Here is a 24,074-nt window from a genome sequence, read left to right as displayed (position 1 = left end):
AAATGTGGCATTCTCTTAAACTACAAATAAGGAAAACCTACATGCCACAAAACACTATAAACAGTCAAAGCACACATGCAAATCTAATACCAGATACATGCTCACGCGTTCATCAAATCTGTATGAGTGAATGAAAAAAAAAGACCAACTCAATGAAAGATATATATAGAGACAATGAAATACAAATGACATTTAAATAGTGGAAACATTCATTTTTATTATAAGAGAAATCCAAATTAAAATGATGTTTACCTTAAAATAGTGTTTATTAAAATAGTGTTTATCTTTTCTACAAATGTAGTTTGACTATACATACCATTAGTATGGGGCCATATGCTCTTGTGCATGACTAGAAATGGTGATAATCTTTGTGGAGAAAACCAGGAAATTTTTTGTGTGTGTGCTATAAAGGACACCTAATTTGACCTTATGATGGTCCCACCTCTGGAAATGTTTAGATGCTTCTATCTGTGAGAGATGTCATATATACAATAATGAATAATATGTACGTTGCTGTATTGTTTGTCATAGTAAAAGTTTAATATCATTTAATGGTACCTAGAAGATTGATTACAAAATTATGAATGCAAACAGCAAATGTTAGCATGCAGATCTATATTCCACTTTTAGCATACCAAATAAAAACGTGGTGTGGGGGTGGGTCTTCAATGGGACATCCTCTTTTGGAAGGTCCCTACCCCTGCCTTAGTATGTGCTACACAGAAGGCAGAGTGCAAAGATTGGGTGCTGTTAAAGGAATGTGGGGCAACTATTTGGCTCATTGGTTGAGACACTGCTTGGGACACCTGCATTTCATATCAGAGTGACTGGTTTGAGTCCCAGCTCCATTCTGGTCCTACTTCCTTCTAATGCTCATCCTGAGAGGTGGCGGCTCAAGAACTTGGGTTGCTGCCACCCATGTGGGAGACCTACATTGGGTTCTAGGCTCTTAGCTTTGGTTTGGCTCAGGTCTGCCCAAGGTGGGCTTGGGGAGTGAGCCAGCAGATGGAATCAATCAATCTCTCTCTCTCTCTCTTTCTTTCCCTTTCAGATAAAGCAAAAATAAAACAAAACAATGCAGTAACTCTGTATTTGCTGAAATGGAATGGTCTTCAAGATACATGCTAGAAAATCCAGGAGGAAGGCATTACAAGAGATCCTTGGTGTGGTTCTTAGAATTCAAGCTTTTCAAGGCAAACAGAAAGGGCTGGAGAGAAGAACGAGTCAGGCAGATGGAGGGAAAAAATCCCCACATTATCTTACAACACATCTTCCACACTGCGGTTGCTATGAGGACAAAAACAGCGATATGCTTTGAAAAGCACCGTGTGTGATATGACTGAGAGGCAAATTTATGAACCTGTTGGATGGATTCATGGCTCAAGGTCCTTGCTGTGCCAGGTAAGTCTTAGTTTGCTTTACAAGTTAAGGGATTGGTGATAGCTTGAGATGCTTGCATAGGCGTGAAAAGGGCTGAAAGCTTTGGGTCAGAACCATTTACAGCAATCACCCCAGTCTTGGCAATCATCTCCCATGGCTATCCTGTTCCTTGAAAAAAAATCTGAGCTCCAGGAACTCTGACCTCAACTCAGAATTGGTAGGTGGAAAGGTCACAAAAGGAAAGAAAAATGTGAGGAAGTGGTGTACTATCCCATTTTGGGGGGGATTCAGACTATCAGGGCTAAAGCTTACCTGCTTTGTGTTTTAACCTCAGATCAAATCCTGTACGGGAACTTTTTCAAAGGCCCTCTGAACCTCTCATTTTCCTAAACATCCCCAGCACTTTATTCTGTGTTTTGTTCTTGCCAAATCTCATCTTATACTCCTTAACATTGTTATATAGGACCTTGTAGATCTGGTGCAGAGAAGTACTCCTGACTCATTCACCTGTATGAGTTAGCTTCCAAAATGCCCATCATAGTGTGGGGTAGTTATTAGGTCTATGTGGTGCATGGTAGCCCCTCCCACCTGACCCACATGTTGAAATTCTGACCTCCAGGATTTGTGAATATGACTGCATGTGGAGGCAGGTCTTTTAAGTTAAGTTAAAATGGGGACATAGGGGGTTAAGTCTCCACTTGAGATATTGCCTTCATCCCATATCAGAGTGCCAGTTCAAGCCCCAGTTACTCCACTTCCAACCCAACTTCCTTCTAATGCATCTGGGAATGTGGTGGATCACAGGTCAGGCACTTGGGCTCCTGCTACCCATGTGAGAGACACTGCTGTAGTTCCTGGCTTTTGGCTTCAGTCTGGTCCAGTCCCAGCTATTGCAGGGATTAGGGGAGTGAGTCAATGGATTAAAGATTTCACTCAATATCTTTCTCTCATTTTTTCTTTCTCTACTTCCCTCCCCACCTTAATTTTGCCTTTTAACTAAATAAATAAATATTTTAAAAATGAGGTCATTAGGGTGGACCTTAATTCAATATGACTCCTATCCTTATCAGAAGAGATTAGGCCAGAGATGGAGTCATCAGGCTCATATGCTCACAGAGCAACCGTAGGAACACAGCAAGAAGTAAGTTATCCAAGAAGGAAAAAGACTCCAGGGAGAATCAATGCTACAGACTCCTTGATCTCAGACCTCCATCCTCCCAAGCTGTGAAGACACAAAGTGATGTTGTATAAGCCATCTGCTCTGCAATATTTTGCTGTGGCAGCCCTAATGAATGAATGCAGGAGGAAGTCAATGAAATACAACTGGCAATACTGTACTTGGCAAGTTCGACTACATGTCTAAACTTGATTGGAACTCAATTTATCTAATCTCCAGGAAGTACATCTGAAACAAGCAATTAGAACTAGAGTGTTCTTGCCTTTGAAAAGCAATGTAATTGGCTTCTCTCATGGTTTAGACTTTTCTAAAGGTAAAAGTGGTAAGGATTTAAGAGTTTGTGTGCCAAGGCTGCTGCTGTGGCATAGCGGGTAAAACTGCTGACTGCAGTGCTGGCATCCCACATGGGTGCCAGTTTGAGTACCAGTTGTTCCACTTTCGATCTAGCTCTCTGCTCTGGCCTGGAAAATTAGTATAAGATAGCCCAAGTCCTTGGGCCCCTGAACCAGCATGGGAGACCTGAAAGATCTGGTTCCTGGCTTCAGATTGGCCCAGCTCCAGCCATTGAGGCCATTTGGGGAGTGAACCAGTAGATGGAAGATCTCTCTCTCTCTCTCTCTCTCTCTGCCTCTGCCTTTATGTAACTATATCTTTAAAATAAATAAATAAATCTTTCTAAAAAAAGAGCTTGTGTGTTAGAATCCAGTAGCCCCATGGTCAAATATCAGCTCCACTTTTTATGATTTGATTGACTTTGAGAAATTGTCTCATCTTCTACAGTATAGCATCCTCATCTATAAAACAGGCATAATAATTATTTCCTATTTCCTGGGTTGTTGTAAGAATTTAGTGAAATAAGTCCATGAAAAGTACAGAGAACATTCCTGTTAAAACAATAAATACTCAAGTATTTTTAAAGCTCGTATACACTAATGCTGCTGATAACCCAGGATGATTATAGTGGCCTTTACAGAAACAGTAGGTGAATCAGCATGTTTTAGATGAACCTGTAATTGACAACTTTATCTCACTCTAAATTACATTTTCAGACTCAAAGGGGTATAGCTTAGTCCCCATTCATGGAACCAGAGCCTCAGCAGCTTAGGAAATGGAGTGGTGAGAAAGCAAAGTGTTTGGGTCCATTTTGCCTTAGGGCAGGTGCTCCTTTTCTTTTGACAACCCAACACTGTCAGCAACTAGGTACTCAAGACTCACAAACAGACAAAATTTTGGTGTGTCGTGGGGCATAAGTATCAGTTTCCAAATGACACATCAGGAAAGTCTCTAATGAAGTAGGATCTGGTTGAAAGAAGAATGAACAGGACCCTTGGTCATTTAGAGAGCAACATTCACTACATATCTGCCAGTTTTATGATGAATCAAAACCAAAACGCAGACAGCTGGGTATCTTGGCATTCTGGGGGCTATGCAAGCACTCTGGGGGCTATGCAAGGACCTAGAATCTGAATCTATCTCCCAGATTCCAAATGCAGAGCTAGGACAGATGCCACTCTATGGGGAGCTGCTTTTATTCATCAATGATATTCCATGCTGGCACTGTCTTTTCTAGAAAGAGCTAGATGAATGAGAAATGCAATGATTGGGAAGGACCCCAGTACTGGCCCCTCCTAGAATTTTGTATTAGTGGGCTTCCCTTTAGCTTTGCAGGTATGGAGAGATGTAAAGAGCATCATTAATACTCATCATTAATACCTGACCTTGACAGAGAAAAGGCAACAGAGCATCTGTTCCTCAGGTAATTTGTCATTGGCTCTTTAAAGTACAAATAATCATAACATCCCAGTCCCCCTAAATTTGTTACATTTCATGAAATAATAAGTGTTCCAGCACTCAGGACAACAATTCCTAATGCACATATGCACTCTTTCCCTCTCTCCAAAAATATCAACTCCTAATCCTTTCTGGTTATTTTCTTTTGTTGAAAGAGATAACTTCAGAATGATGGCTTTCTTTTATTCAGCCCCTACTATGGTGCCAGGTCCTATGTAATTTTCATAGCAACCTGGCCATGCAGATATCCTTTCTGCTCTCTAACTGAATCTCTGAAAGGGAGTAACTTGCCCAGGATATTGCAGATGGTGAATTGCGAATCTGGGGTACAAATTCAAGTTTGTCTGGTGACAGCACCACCCATTTTCTACACTAACATATCCAGAGTTTTCATGAAGGGTTCCACAAAGTTCTTCTCGTTGATCTATTGAGTCTTGAAGAGCTGGTCCCATGGTCTGAGCAGGTGGTCCAAGTTTTATAAGACAACGCACTTGCTAATTCTGAGCCCCTTGGGAAGGGCAGAGCCAGACATGGCTGGGCAATGCAAATACCTGGTGATGTCTCTGCTTTGGGGCTATATAGCTGGGGCTGGAAATGGCAGCAGCTTGTTTCTCCAGCCTTGCCGCTGACAGGGAATGTGGTTGGGTCATGACTTGTGATATCAGCGCTCAGAAAAGTCTAAGCTATCAGAGAATAGGGGCGGTGGGGGTGGAGTGTGAGGGAGAAGCAATCGCTGGGCTGACAGATGTTCTCCACCTTTCCGGGAAATAGCGTGCTTGTTCAGGACTTTCAGCTGAAGAAGGGCATATGCAGGTGCCAACAAAAAGCGAAGGGCTTGCACCCCACCCAGATCTCTGCATTCCTTTTATCAGCAGCTGTTGGCGCTGTTGCTAGCAACTCACGTCCACAGTCTTATGTTGTTTCCTTGGGCAAATGGAGTTGTCTACCCCTGTGACTTCTGGGATTTATGTCCTGCCTGCCTCTGGGCCCTCTTGGAGCAGCTCTGTGTCCCTGACTTACCAGTGCAGGAGTTCACAGGAGTTGCTCCCTCATCTCCGGGTCAGACAGGACCTGTGGAAGTCCAGCTCCAGAGCTCTCCATGGGAACAGGATGTCTGAACAGCAGGCACCATCACTTCCTTGCCTAAATTCTTCCCCTCCTTTGTTAGGTTTCTCTCATTTTTTTTTCTCCTGGAGAAACTCCCTCTAGAATTCACTTGCACAAGATTCCCCATCTTGGGCTCTGCTTCTAGGGACCCTCACTCAATATAAGACCTAAAGAATTGTAAAATAGCAAAACCAGCACACCAAAGACAAAGTCTCTAGGGCAGGGGCCCGAAGGCAGATATGCTCTCCTGGTGTTGCTGAGTTACCATGCCAGGTGTTCTGTAGTATGCTTGCAGGAGGACCATGGCTACACACATGGCCAAGGGTGGGGAGGGCAGAGAGGACGTAACAGGAGAAAGAAAGAAGTAGAAACCTGATTCCCAGATTCCCTCAGGACCTGCTCCTTGCCCCAACTCTCCTACTTTGATAATATTTCTGCTCCTCCCACAAACAGTTCCATATGCTCCAGACCCTCAGTGCTTCAGATGGTGGCTTATAGGGCATAACTTCATGGTACCCAAGTCAAAGCCCTGAACCCTAGTAGATCTCCTGGTCTCTGAGAAGATGAAGAGGAGGAGGCAGTATTGGAATACACTGTCCCAGGGTTGTGGGGCCTCCTGCCTTGGTAGCATTTTTATTTTTACTTGTATGTGAAGAGAAGCAGTTGGCCATGGCAGCCACACTACCTGGGCATTTTTCATTTGTGTAAGGAAGAGCTGAATCCTTAAATCTTGAATGACATCCCTTCCAGGTTTGAAGGACAGGGAAGCCATCTGAGAACTTGACACTGAAGGCAAGACCTGCAGGATAAGGTAGAGTTACTTGGAGAGAGACAAGTGGGTGTGTGTGGGTGGGGGGAGAAACTTTTGCATCGGGGGAGAAAACAACCTATGCAAAGATCAGGAACAGGAGAGCAGCTGGGGATTTCTTGGAGCCAAAGGGCACTGAGAATGATTTGCTCGCAGAGGCAGAGGTCAGGCCGGGCAGGTGCATAGGTCATTTTGAAAGCCAAGTTAAGGAACTTGGGTTTTACCCTGTGAACAATAGGTGACCATTAATAAGTTTTCAGTATGAACAATACATGTAACATTATAGAAAGATTACTGTTGCTTTTCCGTGGTAGGTAGGATTGCAGGTAGGAAAACAAGTTAGAGCAATTTGGGAGACAGAGAGAGAGGCTGGTGGACTGGACTAGACTGAAGACGGAGATAAGGAGATCCTTTAGAAGGTCAAATGAATAGGACTAATGATTTGGCACTTGGGCAGAGGGAAAGCAGTGAGGGAGACTGAGAAGAAAATGATGACTCTATAGTTTTTGATATCATGCTGGTAGAACAGAAAATCATAAAGGATTTTATGAAGAGAAAATCAGTCTCATTTTGGCACACTATGATTTGAGAGGTCTGTGAAACACCCCCAAGGCAAGTGTATGTATGGTTTTGAAGCCTAAGAGAGAATTCTGTGCTGGATGTCAAAATGTGGGCATCCCTGGGGTAAAAAACACAGCTGGTCCATGGCTGCAGGTGAGAATATCCAAGAAGAATGTGGAGAAAAAGAAGCTGAGGGGCCGGCACTGTGGCACTGAGAGTAAAGCCTCCATCCGCAGTGCCGACATCTGATGTGGGCACCGGTTCAAGTTCTGGCTACTCCGCATCCGATCCAGCTCCCTGCTAATGGCCTGGGAAGGCAGTGTAGGATGACCTAAGTGCTTGGTCCCCTGCATCCACATAGGAGACCCAGAAGAAACTCTTGGCTCCTGGCTTTGGCCTGGCCCAGCCCTAGCTGTTGCCACCATTTCGAGAGTGAACCAGCAGATGGAAGACCTCTCTCTCTTTCTCTCTCTCCCCGTCTCTCTGTCTCTCTGTCTCTCCCTCTGTAACTCTGCCTCTCAAATAAATAAATAAATAAATATTAAAAAAAGGAGGTGAAAGGGCCTACACCCAAATTCTGAGCTATTGCTAGATCTCCAGGGAAATGCATGTCCAAACCTGGACTTCCCAGGAGTTGCGTTTCCAGTAGATAAAATGATCAAAGGGATGATAATGGCCATAATATTAACATTAACGTAACATTTAGTAGTTGGAGAATACTTCTTATTTTCCATGTGGGAAACATTTCTAAAAGCTTTCTCTCACTTAAGCCTCCAACAGTCCTGTGAGGCGTGAGCTATTCTCACTTTGTGGAGGAGGAATAGAGACTCAGAGAGGTCAGGTAAGGGGCTAGAGTTCACAGGGTTAGAAAAAGCAGGGATGGGGTCCCCACAAAGAGCTACCCTCATCCCCACTCAGGACTGTCAACCAGCATGGTTCCAGTCTGGGTCTGGAATGCCAGCTCAAGACCTGCCAGATTTCATCACATGAATTGAATTAGGTTCATTGTCTTTCACCATAGATTTCAGTGCAGTCTAATTCCTTAAAAATTCTCAGTGAGTCATTCATGTTACTGATAGTAACCACCCATCCATGCAATTTCCTCATGAATGCCAGGGACACAGAGATCTGGCATCGCGGAATACTGGAGCTAGAGGGGACCATAGAAGAGCCCATAAAAGCCCATCACTCATCAGAGCCCCACATCATTCAAAAGTACAAGATAATTGACTGAGTCTGTTAGTGCTTATTTTTTCATGGATCCCGTTTCTATACTTTTTCAGAATAGGAATATGCCCCTTGTGCCCTAACATCGCTCCTTGAGAGGATGAGAAGCCACGAGTTAAGCTAGGGCAGCCATGCCCAGGAAGTTCCAATGTGGACATTGTCTTCCTCTACCCCACGGTGGTACCCGCAAGGACTCAGCACACACATGCAGGGTCAAGTGCGTGCTTAGCAGCACACGTGGCTGGGGATGGCATCCCTCTCATTTCCTCTCCTCTGTGCTCTCGGGGTCACTTGATTTCATTTCTAGTCCTCTTGTGGGCTGCTTGCACTTCGGTGTAGGATAGATTCATTTAGAATCCGTTGCAGCTGCCAGCTACAAGAACACTCTATGACATGTCTCTGTGGGAGAGCCCTCTGAGCTTGACCTCAGGGACCCCATTGTGCAGTCTCCTGTCAGCTTGCAACAGGCCTCGCAGGGGCAAAGCCTGTTTGTAAGGCCTGGAAAGCTCTCCTTTGAGACCCCTCCTCCTGCCCCCTCTGACCTTGGTAAGCGGCAGCTTCCATGGGCAGCGTGGGAACACAGGACATAGTGCCCTTGAGGCACGAGCTCTTCCTGAATTGAAGTTCCAGGTAATTTCACAAAGTGGAGAGGAAAAGGAAGGGGTCCGAGGAAGGAAATGAAGAATCAGTGCATCTTGATGGGTCAGCTCCGGGCCATCTGCTTTGTATAAACAACATCTTGGATTTTTCATAACATACACATGAAGTGGACATTATTAATCTCATCATTCAGATAAGAACGCAGAGGCTCAGGGAAAGAAAGTAATTTCCCGTAAAAACAGCGAGTGCCAGTCCCGCCCTCATTCTTGCTGCCTCTAAGGGTTTGCTGTAGTTTGGAGCTGACACTCTGCTGCTACATTTGTGGGGCTTTAAAGCTTACCAAGCTGCACTGTTGCCATGAATGGTGGTTGTGTGTCTCCAGTTGACAGACAAGAACACTGTGGCTCCCAGAGGGAACCAATGCACTCAAGAGCACAATGCTGACCATGCTGGGGCAGACAGAATTAGAAACTGACTTCTCTGAACTTGGGAGCCATCAGTACACAGACTTCTCAGAAGTGGAATGTCCTGCAATGTGTTCTCTGATGTTTATCTGCCTGGAGACCTTGTTCCTCCTTCCCATCTCCAATCTGACCATCATAAACATTTACCAAGCCCTTGTTGGATGCCCGTTGCTGGGGTGTATGCTTCAACCCCTTGATTCCTCAGAGTCATCCCACGAAGGAGATAACTTCAGGATCACATTTGACAGAGGAGGAAACTGGGTCTTGGGAAGCTTCCAGAACATTCCCCCAAGTCACACAGCTAAATGGGTATAGAGCAGGGCTTTGAACTCAGGCAAGAGCGACTCTCTGGCACTCAAGTTGCACAGCCTCACGGACGGCATTCTCACGGCCCCTGTGATGCCCACACTCGTGCCTCACACTACTCTTCCTCTTGCTTTGCCTTCCTCAAATGCTCTGGCTGTTGAGAACATGTTCTTTCACTGTGCTTACCTACTTGTGAGACTCCCTCCAGCTGAATCATGTGGTCCCCGAAGACTACATCTTGCAGGGGTACTGAATACTGGTTTCTGCCCTGGTACTTAACATGGCAAATGGTTCCATAAGTCAGAACTGGGAGTGCCTCGGCTAGAGAGGTGTCCTGCCAAGAACTGTGATGACTGTGATGGTATGGCATGCTTCCCAGGATGCGCTTTCTCACAGCCTCTGTTTGAAAGTCATCTTAGTTAAACAGCCTCTCCCATTGTCTTTAAGCTTTTGTCATTTTCTTTTAATGGTTCTCTGCTGAGGACGTCAGGAAAAGCCAGTCAGTGTTTCAGCTGGCATCAGGAGTTAGGGGTCGCCAGTGGTACAGATTGGGGAAGTTATAATCCTCCAAGGTGCAGGAACAGGTTTGCGAGAGCCCCATGGGACTAAGACGTTTTCTACTCCAAATGCCCAAAGCACTCGCATTGTAAACATGGGTTGTTGCATGTATTTGAACACGAGGGATGATCCCAAAGGTCAAAGCATCTGGTAAAGCTGAGATTTTTCACTGCTTGTGGATGGATGCCGAAAAATATCAGGGTACAATGAGAAAGGGGGCAATGGGCCGCAGCGTGAGGCAGAGACCAGGAGTCACAGCACTTTGATTAGTCAAGTTCTTTTTCACCATTGTCTCAAGAAGGCTGGATATGGAGTTGTACTAGGAAGGTGGGGTGTTCGAAGATTTTGCAGTGCTAGTTTGGGGAAGGTAATTCTTCTGACTTATGCAAGTCAGTACTGACTTATGCAGTATAAAGGAAATACTTCTGAGAGGAAATTGATGTCCCATATTGCCTCTGCCCAGTATACCTCATCATTCTCTGAAGAATGCTTAACATCTTGCTAGTTTTATTTGGCAATTTTAAACTTTTTATTGGGTTACATTCATTTTATTTGACAAGGAGAGAGAGGGGAGAGAGAGAGAGTCACCCATCTACTGATTCACTCTTCAAATGCCTGCAGCATCCAGACTGGACCAGGAGCCAGGAATGCAATCCAGGTCTTTCACGTGGATGGCATGGACTCAAGCACTTGAGCCATTACTTGCTGCCTCCCGGAGCGTGTATTAGCAGGAAGCTAGATTGGAAGTGGAGCTGGGACTCCTACCACACACTTCGATGCAGGATATGGGCAGCCCAAGCAGTGTCTCCAGGGCTGAATCAAATGCCTGGTCCTTGTCTTAATCTTAATTAGTCACATTTGTCTCTGGGAACCCACAGCACTTCCAGTACTAGATTATGCAACGCAGGGAGACACGTGGGGAACAGCGATGGAAGTAACGAACCTTGTACTGTCCAGAACAAGAGCCAGGCCATCGGGGTTCTGCATGCTCTAAGAACTGGGTGGGACACAATTTGACTCCCTTGGGTACCATCACATCTTTTAAAGCAGGGGAAGGAAGACATTTGCCTTTTCTGAGACACTTCCCCTCCTTTGGTGATCCAACACCTGCCTGAGGGAATGCAATGGAGAAAGACCACCAAGATGTGTCCCAGAGGAACAGCAGTTCTCAGGAGAGCTTCACTGTGGCTACAATGCAAACTCCTCCACCCTCCCTTCTCATTCTCATTCCTAAAAATGCTTCCTGTTGTTTGCAGACCTACAGACTAAAGAAGGAAGCGTAGGGCGATGGATGGACCCTTCAAGTGTCTTTCACCTTGCCTACCTTGGAGAAAGTAGAAATGTTTTCCCAAAAAGGAAGGGGTAAGTGACCACAAATTATGGTATGTTCGATCGATAACTACTGATCATACCTACCACATCTCCCCTCATCATTCCTGATACAATTTGAGTCCATTGTATTTTGTCCAATGTCTACAATAGCTCAAAGTGCTCAGTATCACAGTGAGTTTATTCTGGAAACGATGAGTTCTCCACAGAGACATGGACAAAGAAATGTAATTAAAAGCCTTATCAACTTTATATCATCGTGTCCTTGTTTTCTATACTGCTCTCGATAAGTACAGAAAATGGAAATAGGTAATTACTTTTCTCTGATAGAGAATTACATGGGGATAGGTGCCTGTACCCGAACAAACTTGGGAGGAGTCTGTCCTATGTTCTTGGAATGGTAGAAGTTCAGTCTATTTTCTTTTTTTTTTTTTTAAGATTTATTTATTTATTTGAAATGCAGAGTGAGACAGACAGACAGACACACACACACACACACACACAGATGTTTTACACCTGCTGGTTTACTTCCCAAATGGCTGCAACAGCCAGGTCTGGACCAAGTCAAAGCCAGGAGACAGGAACTCCATCTGGTCTCTCCCATGAGTGGCAGGGGGCCAAGGACTTGGGCCATCTTCTACTGCCTTCCCAGGCCCTTTAGCAGGAAGCTGGATCAGAAGTAAAGCAGCCAGAACTCGAACCAGCACTTGGATATAGGCTATAGGCATGGCAGGCTGTGGGTTAACCCAAGGAGTGACAACTTCGGTCCCTCAGTCTGTTTCCAAGAGACGGGAGAGCCAACTTGGGACCTGGATATGACACCCATGCACCAGGAGAGGGTATGAATGAGGCTGGTTATTCTGTGAAATAGCCACATCGTTTCTTGCCACATTTTTCTGCTTCCAGCCCGTATATACTTCCTGTGTTTCTTGGCTTCTCGACTCAGATGAGATCCCAGCGTCCAAGTGAACTGAGAGTGTAGTTTTCAAAAGCTGCCCTTTGAGACAGGGGTGGTGGCCAAGTAGAGAGGAAATGAAGAAAACTGATAGGCCAAACCTTTGGGCTCCATCGGAGGTCTAAAATCAGGACACTCGCTCTGCAGGACAAGAGCTACTTTGTAAAAAATAACCAATGTACTCGCAGCTCAGAAGGCTCTGCGCTTAAGCCAAAGCCAAGCCCCAACACTCATTTTTCCATAAACAAGCCTCAGCCGTGGAGACAGAACTCTCTGTGGACTCTCGCGATGACTTCATTCAGTAGGCATGCCAAAAGCCCCAGATGTCTGATTGCTCAGCCCCGTTCGCTGGGGCAACTGATATTTCCTTTGGTTTCCTATTAGCTGAAATGTCACTTATCAAAGCGTTTTGAGAAGGTCGCCTATCTGGAATTGGTCTTTTATGGCCCGAGGTCATTGTCAGGGTGAGTGTCTCTTCCCACCCACACCCCGCCTGCTTTCACGCACTCTCTTCCGAAGGAATTCAGAGCTCCAGTTCCTTCTTATGAAGTGAGTGGGGTTTGATGTTAGTTTTTAAAATAGAGGCCACTCCGGCCTGTTCTGTGTCTTGTGTGTTATTGACTTGATGTTTTATACAACTGGTTCTTTTCTTTTTTAAAGAGAAAGACTTGCTGTCTTCACTGTAATATTTTTCATGTAAGATTATTCCAATGACAGCAGTAAACTGAGTTCCTATCCCAGCCAAACGTGACTCAAGCTTGGTGGGCATTGCTTCTGTCTCCTCGTGGCTTGAGAGACAGTAGGGAGTTCAGGAAGAACACCGAGAAGAGAGTACTTCATTAAATTCTGGGAGTGGGTGTGAAGTGGAGAGGCGAGGGAAAGCAAACCACTTCTCTAAATTTTTATATGGCTCAGCTGTTTTTTGAAGTGGTTTCAGACACATGGCCGAGGTGAGTTCCATCTTCCTGCCAGCTGTCAGGAGCTGAGACCATGGTGAGCTCCCATCTAGACAGGCTGTTAAAAAGTTCTAGAACGATGGGCACCCTGGCCTTTTGATTTCCCAGGCCACCTTTATTTCCATGGCTTTAACCTTTTGTTTCTTTTTTTAAAAAAATATTTATTTTTACTTATTTGAAAGACAGAATTATAGAGAGAGGTAGAGATTGAGAGAGAGAGAAGTCTTCCATCTGCTGGTTCACTCCCCAATTGGCTACAATGGTCAGAGCTGAGCCCATCTGAATCCAGGAGCCAGGAGCTTCTTCGGAGTCTCCCACGTGGGTGCAGGGGACCAAGGACTTGGGCCATCTTCTACTGTTTTTCCAGACCATAGCAGAGAACTGGGTTGGAAAAGGAGCAGCTGGAACTAGAACTTGTGCCCATGTGGGATGCTGGTGCTTCAAGCTAGGGCTTTAACCCACTGCACCACAGCACCGGCCCCAACCTTTTGTTTCTAAAAATACCTAGACTTTGGGGGTTTCAGTAACTTTGCTTAAACATTTCTTTTCTGTCAGAGAACAGACGTATGCCCAGTAGAGTGCATGGATCTTCAACGTCTCTTAGATTTCCACTCAGGGACACAGGCACACACATGCTGTCAGAGCAGAACACTTCTAGCCCCATCAGGTTCCCTTAGGCTTCTTCACTGGCCCAGAAATAGCTCAGCTTCTGACTCTTACCATCATCATTTTGCATTGCCGGTTGTTGAATCACCCAGCGTGGAGTCTTGCCAATTTGGTTTCTTTCATTCGCCCTAACACCTGCGAGAGTCACCATTTGACTGTATGTAGCAGCGGTTTGTCCCGTTTTAGTCCTGTGTATTATTCCAATTCATAAACACACGCAACAGATCTATTTTCCCATCAATGGGCATTTGGGGACACCACGACTCTTGGTAGTGGAAAACTGGATCACCCTCATCACAGGATAGCAGATTCCTCAAAGAGTGGGGCACAAAGAACAGGGGCCTTAAAACTTGGGGGCAGACTTGAAATATACAAGGGCCTCCCACATAACATCTTTGTGTTTCCAGTCAAGGTATTTAATTTGTTTGAGCTTGCCTTATCCTATGGAATATATTTCTAGCCTAGTCCTTTGTTCAGGTAAAAATACAATGAAGGGTTGATATAATTATTTTTATCATTAAAGGCAAACTAGTTGTTAATATGGCCCAGGTGGACAAAATACTTATGTAACCAGTGTCTCATTATGTCCTTACACAATAACAAGATAGTTAAAAAAAAAAAGTCTTTATCTGGGAAGGAGACATATAATTTCTACTATTGCAGAGAATAATCCAAGAATTGGGTTCTGGGAGTTGGTTCCAAGGATAAGGGTTCCAAAGGTTTCTCATAGTCATTCACATACTAATTATTCAATGTTCTTCCAATGGACTGGGAAGGGTAGTGATACGGGGTGAGCTTAGAAGGGCAGACAGGGGGCTAGACTCCCTCCTTCTCATCCACTCACAGTGTCAGAAACCTCTACACGTGCCTTATGGGCTCCTGGAGAAATAAATGGCTACTCTGGGATCACTAAGGACCAGAATTGAATAAGAATCCAAGAATCCTATCCTACCTAGCTATAAGTAATATCTTACTCCGTTACAAACACTGTGGTATGGTTTAATACTGATAATTATAATTCAGCTGAAGGGAGAGATAGGAATAGACATTAAGGGAGTGCCTTTATAATAATTAACAAATTCTAAGACTTCACAACAGGAATAATTTCTTAAAAGGTATGAATCTTTAGAAACAGACGTGATCCACTCTGTGAAGATAGCTATGATGGTTAATAAGCTATAAAGCCCCCGCTGATAGAGAACATATGGTGAGGTGATGCCATGAGACCGAGTTGTATTGAAGAGTTGGATGCAAACACTTTTGCAACACAAAGTGTTGTAGAATATGGGGTCCAGGAGGGTTCAAAGAAAGGTATTTCATCCTTGCAGGTGCATTAAGGGTATAGGGATCATGGACAGAACAGGAGCAGAGGCTCTGTAGTCCCAGCTCCATCAGGTACATTCAATCAATGATCTGAGCAAGTGACTTGACATATCTACACATCAGTGTCCTCACCTAAAGAATGAGGATAAAAAAGGCATTTCTTGATGGTCGTCATTGCCACAATTCCTCTCCCCGTTAACTTCTCAATGAAAGCTCCTTCTACCACTACACAGTCTCCAAATGAGGAGTAGGAGTAGGAACACGAGTGAAGGGAGACGAGTGGGTTGTAGGTAGTGCAAACACAGCAGATGGCGATAGACTTCAAGTTCATACGTTTTCCCTGACTTGGCCATGGACGTGGCACCATGATTACATCTTTACTGGGACTCCAACACATTCAATTCCCTATTTTCTTTTAGTGCTCACTAAGCTAACACGTGACCCTTCTAGGCAGGGATGTGAAGTCAGATGGGTCTGTGTTTCTGTAAGCTGTGGATGATCATTGCACAAAATGTCCCTTTGATCTTGAGCAGCATTTGCCTGTAACTCGAACAGAGGGAGAGACAGCATTTCTCATGCTGACGTGACAATTTCTAGTTTGTGTGACAGATGATTTATTGCTCTTAGATACATTGACTTCCAAGAATGAATGAAAACATGAATTAATGCATTTTGTAAATGCACAGGATGTTAGTAACTACAACATAAATATAGCACTATGCTTCAAACTTTTAAAATCAAGATTTACGGCTGGCGCCGCGGCTCACTAGGCTAATCCTCCACCTAGCAGCGCCGGCATACCGGGTTCTAGTCCCGGTTGGGGCGTCGGATTCTGTCCCAGTTGCCCCTCTTCCAGGCCAGCTCTCTGCTGTGGCCCGGGAGTGCAGTGGAGGATGGCCCAAGTGCTTGGGCCCTGCACCCCATGGGAGACCAGGAGAAGCACCTGGCTCCTGGCTCCTGCCACCGGATCAGCGCGGTGCGCTGGCTGCAGCGTGCCGGCCGTGGCGGCCATTGGAGGGTGAACCAACGGCAAAAGGAAGACCTTTCTCTCTGTCTCTCTCTCTCACTGTCCACTCTGCCTGTCCAAAAAAAAAAAAAAAAAAATCAAGATTTACAGGTGTGGATTACTTAGAACAGGGGAGTTTTTTCTCAGCTGCTCTTAGTTAACCACAAAGGAAGATTGAAATTTTGGTAGGAAGTGAAAGCTCTGAAAATTGAACCTACTCAGTTTAGTATATACCATATGGCCAGACTTAATTCTTAGATTTGACTGTCACCCACTTTAGTAGAAGGCAAGAGACCACAAGTATTCAAGTTTCTTCCTATAGTTTTCCATGGGAATGTCCCTTTCTGCCCAAAGGCACTAAAAATAAAGGGAGACTATAATTCTCACCTACTAATATCACTTATTAATGGGAGGCAGCATTGTGAGGCAAACTTTACTACATTGTTTTGCTCTAATATTCCTTATTATGAGTTAATTTAATTATAAATTATTGATATGTGGCTATGACCTAGGCACTGGGTGTTTTTGCAAATTTAAAGATGAACAAAAACAAAATGTTTGTCCTAGGCCAGCATTATGGTGCAGCAGATTAAGCCACATTGCATATGGATGCTGGTTCTAGTCCCAGCTGCTCCACTCCCAATCCAGCTCTCTGCTAATGTGCCCAGAAAAGCAGGGAAAAATGACCAAATTAGTTGGGCCCCTGCCACCCACGTGGGAGACCTGCAAGGAGTTAGGGGCCATTTGGGGGGTGAACCAGTGCATGGAACATTTATCTCTCTTTCTCTATGTCTCTGTAACACTGATTTTCAAATAAATATATAAATATTTTTTAAAAATGTCCTAAGGGGGCTAGTGCTGTGGTGCAGTGGGTTAAAGCCCTGGCCTGAAGTGCCAGCATCCCATATGGGCACCAGTTCAAGACCTGGCTGCTCCTCTTCTGATCCAGCTCTCTGCTATAGCCTGGGAAGCAGTAGATGATGGCCCAAGTCCTTGGGTCCCTGCACCCATGTGGAAGACCCAGAAGAAGCTCCTGGCTCCTGGCTTCGGATCGGTGCGACTCTGGCCATTGTGGCCATCTGGGGAGTGAACCAGGGGATGGAAGACCTCTCTCTGTCTCCACCTCTCTCTGTAACTCTGTCTTTCAAATAAATAAAATAAATCTTTAAAAAAATTAATAAAGTCCTAAAAGGTTACAGGGGTAAATAGAAAGAAATAATTAATATTTCATTCATTTCTTATAGCATTCTTTTTTTTTTTTTTTTGACAGGCAGAATGGACAGTGAGAGAGAGAGAGAGACAGAGAGAAAGGTCTTCCTTTTTGCCGTTGGTTCACCCTCCAATGGCCGCCGCGGCCAGTGTGCTGCAGCCGGCGCATTGCGCTGATCCAAAGCCAGGAGACAGGTGTTTCTCCTGGTCTCCCATGTGGGTGCAGGGCCTAAGCACTTGGGCCATACTCCACTGCACTCCCGGGCCATAGCAGAGAGCTGGCCTGGAAGAGGGGCAACCAGGACAGAATCTGGCACCCTGACCAGGACTAGAACCCAGTGGTGCCGGCGCCGCAAGACAGAGGATTAGCCTATTGAGCCACGGCACCGGCCTCTTACATCATTCTAATAAGATCATTGGCAAAGATAAACAAAGTAGTCTGGGATTGACCCAAGCAATTACCTCTCAGTTAAAGCAAACCAATTACTTAGATAAAGCAATGTTGCTTTTATTTCTCAGCCTGACAACCTTGTTCTTATAGAAGGAACAGAGTGTTATCATTAATATTCTTATCAGAATTCTTAGAGTAAATAGAGTCATGCATATCATATCACTACTTCTCAATATATGGTGATGAAACATAGCTTTCTATGAGCCATTTTACACTAGTGAAAGGGAGGCTCATAGTTACCTCTTCATTAACTGTTTCTTAAATAAGAGAGTGATTTTCCAATTGTCCTGTGAGCACATATGGAGTTAGAGACCTCTCAAGTGTGGGCATTGTGGCACAGTGGGTTACACTGCCACTTTTGATGCCCACATTCCCTATAGGTGTGTCTACAGTTTAGTCCTGGGTCCATCTCTGCTTTCAATCCAGCTTCCTACAGGTGAGCCTGGGGAACAACAGATGATGGCTCAATAACTGAGTCCCTGCCACCCATGTGGGAGACCCAGATGGAGTTCCTAGCACCTGGCTTCAGCCTGTCCAGCCCCAGCGATTGCAGGCATTTGGGGAGTGAACCACCAGATGAAAGATTCTCTCTCTCTCTCTCCTCTCTCTCCGTGTGTATGTGTGTGTGTGCGTGTGTTTCCCCCTCTCTCTGTCACTCCACCTCTCAAATAAATACATAACTCTTTTTAAAAAAGACAGAACAAAAATAGCCCACTGCCAGGCCCCCAGCAAGGCTTGTAAGAGAGCAGTGGGGAGGGCCAGCCTGTTGTCCCAGCATCCATCAGAATAGTTCAGCTTTCCCCTGTTTTATGTATGGTTTCCTTGTAGGGTTCATTGTATGAAGAACGCCATGGCTTAAGATGGCTTTAAAATTATTTACTTAAGGAATGAATGTGGTACAGGCAAACTTTCATTTGAAAAAAGTGTCTATTATTTATGACCCAGAGTTTAATAAATGTCAGGAGGTGGATAGTTCAAGATTATATTGTCAAACAAATATCCAGAATGCAGATAATTTACGCTCCAGTAAAATGTAGATTCCTGATTCAGCAGGTGTCAGAACTGGAGGAATAAAAGACATCTGCCCACAAAAGTAAAGAAAGCCAAGGCAAACGTGTATCTAAATGGAAGATCAAGGCACTGCTGTACAGGAGGGTTTCATGAAGGAATCTGAGAATGACCTAGAGCTCTTCTGCCTTTCCTGTAAATTCAGTTTTAATTTTCTTCAAATTTATGCTGATGCGTGGTCTTTTAAGAGTCAAATCATTGACAAGGCTCCTAATGAAGATGCAGTTGTTCCCTGTCCACAAACTTCCCCTGCTCAGACATGTCCCACTATTCAGAGATGATCCTTTCGCATTCTTTGAGCTGATTCTTTGGTATTTATCTCCATGTTGAAATGGGCAGCTTCAATCATTATTCTTGATTTTCACATTAAGGCACTGTCTACTGACTTCGCAATACCACCCACAGCACAAACATGAGCAGTTCCTGTTCTCCTTAACCTCAGCATCAGTTATTTCAAAGGTTTCCTTGGATAAATGTTCGGTATTTATTAATAATCGGGAAAGTGCTTTTTATAGCTGAGTTGTGTAGTTTATTCTGATTATTTTTCAGCACTCCACTCTTCTCTGGAGTTAACAGCAGTCTTGTTTATGTCTTTGCCTCTTTTCCTGTGTACGTCCTGAATCCCAGACTCCCCGATGCTCCCAACTTAGTTGTGTGAACCTTCTCTCAGTATACTAAAACACATCAGGTACTCACAAATGCCATCCTTTTAATGTCTTCCCTCTCGAAGCTCTCTAACCTGCTCCTACCTGGAATGATTTCTCTCATGTCTGCTGCCCAACTGCACCCTGGGATCTGATCATGAGCCTTTGGCCTCTTCTTAGCTCTCTCCTGTGTGGTTCACCTATGTTCTTTGTCCCATTCACCTTCTGCTGTTTACTACATTTCCTTGGGGATTCTAGTAGCTTCCCACAAAATTATGCATAGGCATAAATTGTTTGAGGCCTTATACATCTGAACACATCTTTATTCTAGCCATCAAAGAGAAGTCCAGGACCTGGGGCTTTATAAATGAATTCCACAGAACATTTAAAGAGGAAAGGAGAGCCAAGGGAATGAAGAACAAAAAACATGTGATCATCTAAATAGATGCAGAGAGAGAATTTGATAAAATTCAACCTCCCTTCATGATAAAAACTCTCAACAAAGTATGAAAGGAATACACCTCAAAATGATGCATACTATTCACCAACAGAAAATACCATACTGAGTGGGAAAAGCTGAAAGGATTTTCCCTTCAGACCTGGAACAAGATAAGAATGTCTACTTTCACTACCCTTATGTAATATAGCTCCGGAAATATTGCAAGGACAATTGGGAAAGATAATGAAATAAAGGACATAAAAATTGATAAGGAGAAAATGAAAATCTCCTATTTGTACCTGGATAACTGTACACACTGCTCCAGAAAAGCTATTAGAACTATAAACCAATTAAATAAAGTCATAGGATAGAAAACCAACATTAATAGTAGGATTTTTATACACCAATAATGAAATCTTGCTGAAAGAGAAATCAAGACAGAAATCCCATTCACAATAGCTACAAAATAGTTTTTTAAAGATTTGTTATTTATTTGAAAGGCAGAGTTACAGAGAGGCAGAGGCAGGGAGAGAGGGAGAGAAGGAGGGAGAGAGAGAGAGAGGTCTTCCATCTGCCAGTTCACTCCTCAGATGGCTGCAACACGGCCATCTTCTACTGCCCTCCCAGGCCATAGCAGAGAGTGGATTGGAAGTGGAGGAGTCAGGACTCAAACTGGTGTCCACAGGGATGCTGGCACTTTACATGCTACGCTGCAGCACTGGACCCCCAAAATTTTAAATATTTAGGAATAAATGTAACCGAAAAAGTAAAAGAAACGCTGATTAAAGAAATCAAAGACAAAGATAAGGAAAAATATTCTTTGTTCATGGATAGGAGGAGTTAACATTGTTAAAATGTCTATACTACCTAAAGCAAACTACAGGTTTAATATGGTTCCTATCAAAATACCCATGACATTCATTTTTAATTTATTTATTTGACAGGTAGAGTTACAGACAGTGAGAGAGATAGAGACATAGAGAAAGGTCTTCCCTCCGTTTGTTCACTCCCCAAATGGCCGCCACAGCCAGCGCTGTGCCAATCTGAAGCCATGATCCAGGCACTTCCTCCTGGTTTCCCATGCGGGTGCAGGGCCCGAGCACTTGGGCCATCCTCCACTGCCTTCCTGGGCCACAGCAGAGAGCTGGACTGGAAGAGGAGCAACCAGGACTAGAACCCGGCACCCATATGGGATGCCGGTGCTGCAGGCAGAGGATTAACCAAGTGAGCCAATGTGCCAGCCCCCCATGACATTGTTTACAGAATTAGAAAAAAAAATTCCTAAATTAAAATGGAAAAAGAAAAGACCCAGAATAGCCAAGGTGATCCTGAGTGAGGAAACACTCCAGCATTATAGTACCTGATTTCAAGACATCCTACAAATACGTACTATAGTACTTAAAGCACACGGTGCTCCCACGTGCACACATGGTGGGATGCAGACGTCCTGACTGGTAGGTTTGGTGTGACCTCTACGTCAACTTTATACATCAGAAAACACAGGTCCTTCAATTTTAGGAAGACTTCTCCAACTATACTTCTTATAGTTTCTTCCTCACCAATTTTTCTACGATGCTTTTAAAAATTCTATTTCATGTATTGGATCTGTGTAACTGCTGCTCTAATTTGTATTATAATTTGTTATAGTTTCTCTAATTCCTCAATTGTATCTTTTAATCCTTTCACTGAATCTCTAATTTCTAGTAATTTAGCTTTCCAAGAACTCCTTTACATTACTTTCCTTAATGTATTCTTTAAAAAAAAAAACTTCATATTTTAGGACTCAGTAACTTATCTTGCTAATGACATCGATGATGGTATTTTTAAAAATTCTTTTTTGAGGGGGATGGTGCTGTGGTGCAGCAGGTTGGGCCCCTGCACCCACGTGGGAGACCCAGAGGAAGCTCCTGGCTCCCACCTGGCCCAGCCCTGGCCACTGTGACCACTTGGGGGGGGGGGGCAGTGGATCAAAGATCTAAAAAATAAATAAAGTTCTTATTTGGAAGACAGAGAAAGAGAGAGAGAGAGAGGAGAGAAAGATTTACCACCTGCTGATTCACCCTGAAATTCTTACATCAGCCAGGAGTGTGCCAGGCTGAGTCCAGGAGCTAGGAACACAATCCATGCCTCCCACAAGGGTAGCAGGGACCCAGGTACTTGAACCATCACTTGCTATCTCCCAACATGTATATTAGCAGGAAGCTAGAATCAGAAGCAGAGCTAGGGCCAGTGCCATGGCTCAATAGGCTAATCCTCCTCCTGCGGTGTCGGCACCCTGGGTTCTACTCCCAGTTGGGGCGCCGGATTCTGTGCCGGTTGCTCCTCTTCCAGTCCAGCTCTGCTGTGGCCCGGGAGTGCAGTGGAGGATGGCTCAGCTCCTTGGGCCCTGCACCCCATGGGAGACCTGGAGAAGCACCTGGCTCCTGGCTTTGGATCATTGTGGTATGCGGGCCGCAGTGGCCATTGGAGGGTGAACCAACGGAAAAGGAAGACCTTTCTCTCTGTCTCCCTCTTTCACTCTCCACTCTGCCTATAAACAAAACAAAACAAAACAAAACAAAACAAAACACAAAAAACAAAACCAGAAGAAGAAGCAGCAGAGCTGGGACTTAAACTCAGGCACTCTGATGGGAGATAAGGGAATCCCAAGTGGTGTCTTAACTGCTTGCCCAACACTTGTCATGCTGATGTTCTTTTATGTTTATTGCTGCAAATTCTTGTGTCTGAGGTTGCTTTATTTGTTCTTTGTCTCTGTCTCAATTGTCTAAGTCTGCTCATTTTCAAGAATGTGGCATTATAAAGCAGATTGTAAGATCTGTGCACTTGCGATGGTCTTCCCAGGCGATCTGTTCTGTAGCATGATCAGGATTCAAAGGACCTCTAGGGGCTGATATTGCCAGAACTTTGCTCTTGGGGTGGTCTCCATTGTCCAAGTCTTCCAGTTTACTTTTGTAGAAACATTCCTGGTAGTTTTCCAGAGAAAGGGTTAAGCTCTGGGGAGATCCATCTTTTCTGAATAGATTTTCAGCCAGTCCTCCTCCCTTCACTCCTTTTCCCACAGAACGTGTTGGTTGTATTGACTTTTGGGGGCTTGACCTTGTACATTGGATTGTTACTCATTTGTTTCCAATGATTCTCAGGATTCAGCTCTATTTGTTAATTTGGTTACCGGTGACTGATATCTTTGGCCACTTCCAAAATTTTTTGTTGTTTCTTTGTGTTTTCTGTCAGTTTCTCCGTCTCCGTCAATTTTTACCTGTGGAAGGTATAGTTCTTCTGTGTGGTTTTTGGAGGTGTCATTGCTCTGTTCAATTTGCCATCTTTAACTGGAAGGCGACACTTGATTTCTTCAGCAAATTATTCAAGGTCAATTCTAGCCCAGAACATAAATGATTGGCATCCACCTGAATGATTTCTGAGGTTTAAGTTAGCATGGCATGTCCTATAGAGCAGACATTGGCAAACTACAACTTGTGGGCCAGATCCAGCGTCCTGCCTGTCTTTGTAAGGTCCGCAGACTAAGAATGCTTTGCACATCTTTAAATGCAATAAAAAACAAGTAAGAAATAATATTTTGGGACATGTAGAATTATATGAAATTCAAGCTTGTGTTCACTACCAGGATTTCACTGAGATACAACTATGCTCATTTATTAATTTGCTATGGCTGTTTTTGGAGCTGGATGGCAGAATTGAATAGTAACAGACTGTACAGGCAACAAAATCTAAAATATTTGCTATTTGGCTCTTTAAAAAAATTTTCACTGACCTATTTTCTGTAGTGCAGAATCTGGCAGTCCAATAACTGAGGATCTAGCCACAAAATATCTAGCTTTAAATAATATAATGTTTTTGTAATCCTTCCAAGATACATAAGTTACAAAATATACTTCTAGATATCTGAGTCAACTTGCCGGGTACATTTGCTAGTAATAAGCAACTATGGCAAAACATAGATCTTGACTTTAGATTATTTGTTCTGTAGACATTTTTTCCACTGGCAATTAGACCACAAGTCTAGACTTTCGTGGTTTATTACCAATTACGTA

At 44.1% G+C, this 24,074-nt stretch overlaps 1 long non-coding RNA gene across 1 annotated transcript in view; it reads left to right on the top strand.

Annotated features, from left to right (window-relative positions):
* Positions 1–24,068, top strand: part of LOC127482850 (uncharacterized) — a 49,162-nt gene extending 25,094 nt beyond the window's left edge. The window contains exons 2-3 of the long non-coding RNA XR_007908709.2: positions 1,052–1,401; positions 11,236–24,068. This is a non-coding gene — a long non-coding RNA (uncharacterized lncRNA). The remainder of the gene's footprint in view (positions 1–1,051; positions 1,402–11,235) is intronic.
* Positions 24,069–24,074: the final 6 nt, after the last annotated feature.

This window comes from Oryctolagus cuniculus, chromosome 4 (assembly GCF_964237555.1).
Source record: "Oryctolagus cuniculus chromosome 4, mOryCun1.1, whole genome shotgun sequence".
In the NCBI taxonomy this organism is placed as follows: Eukaryota; Metazoa; Chordata; class Mammalia; order Lagomorpha; family Leporidae; genus Oryctolagus; species Oryctolagus cuniculus.
This window is presented reverse-complemented; position numbering and strand designations above follow the sequence as displayed.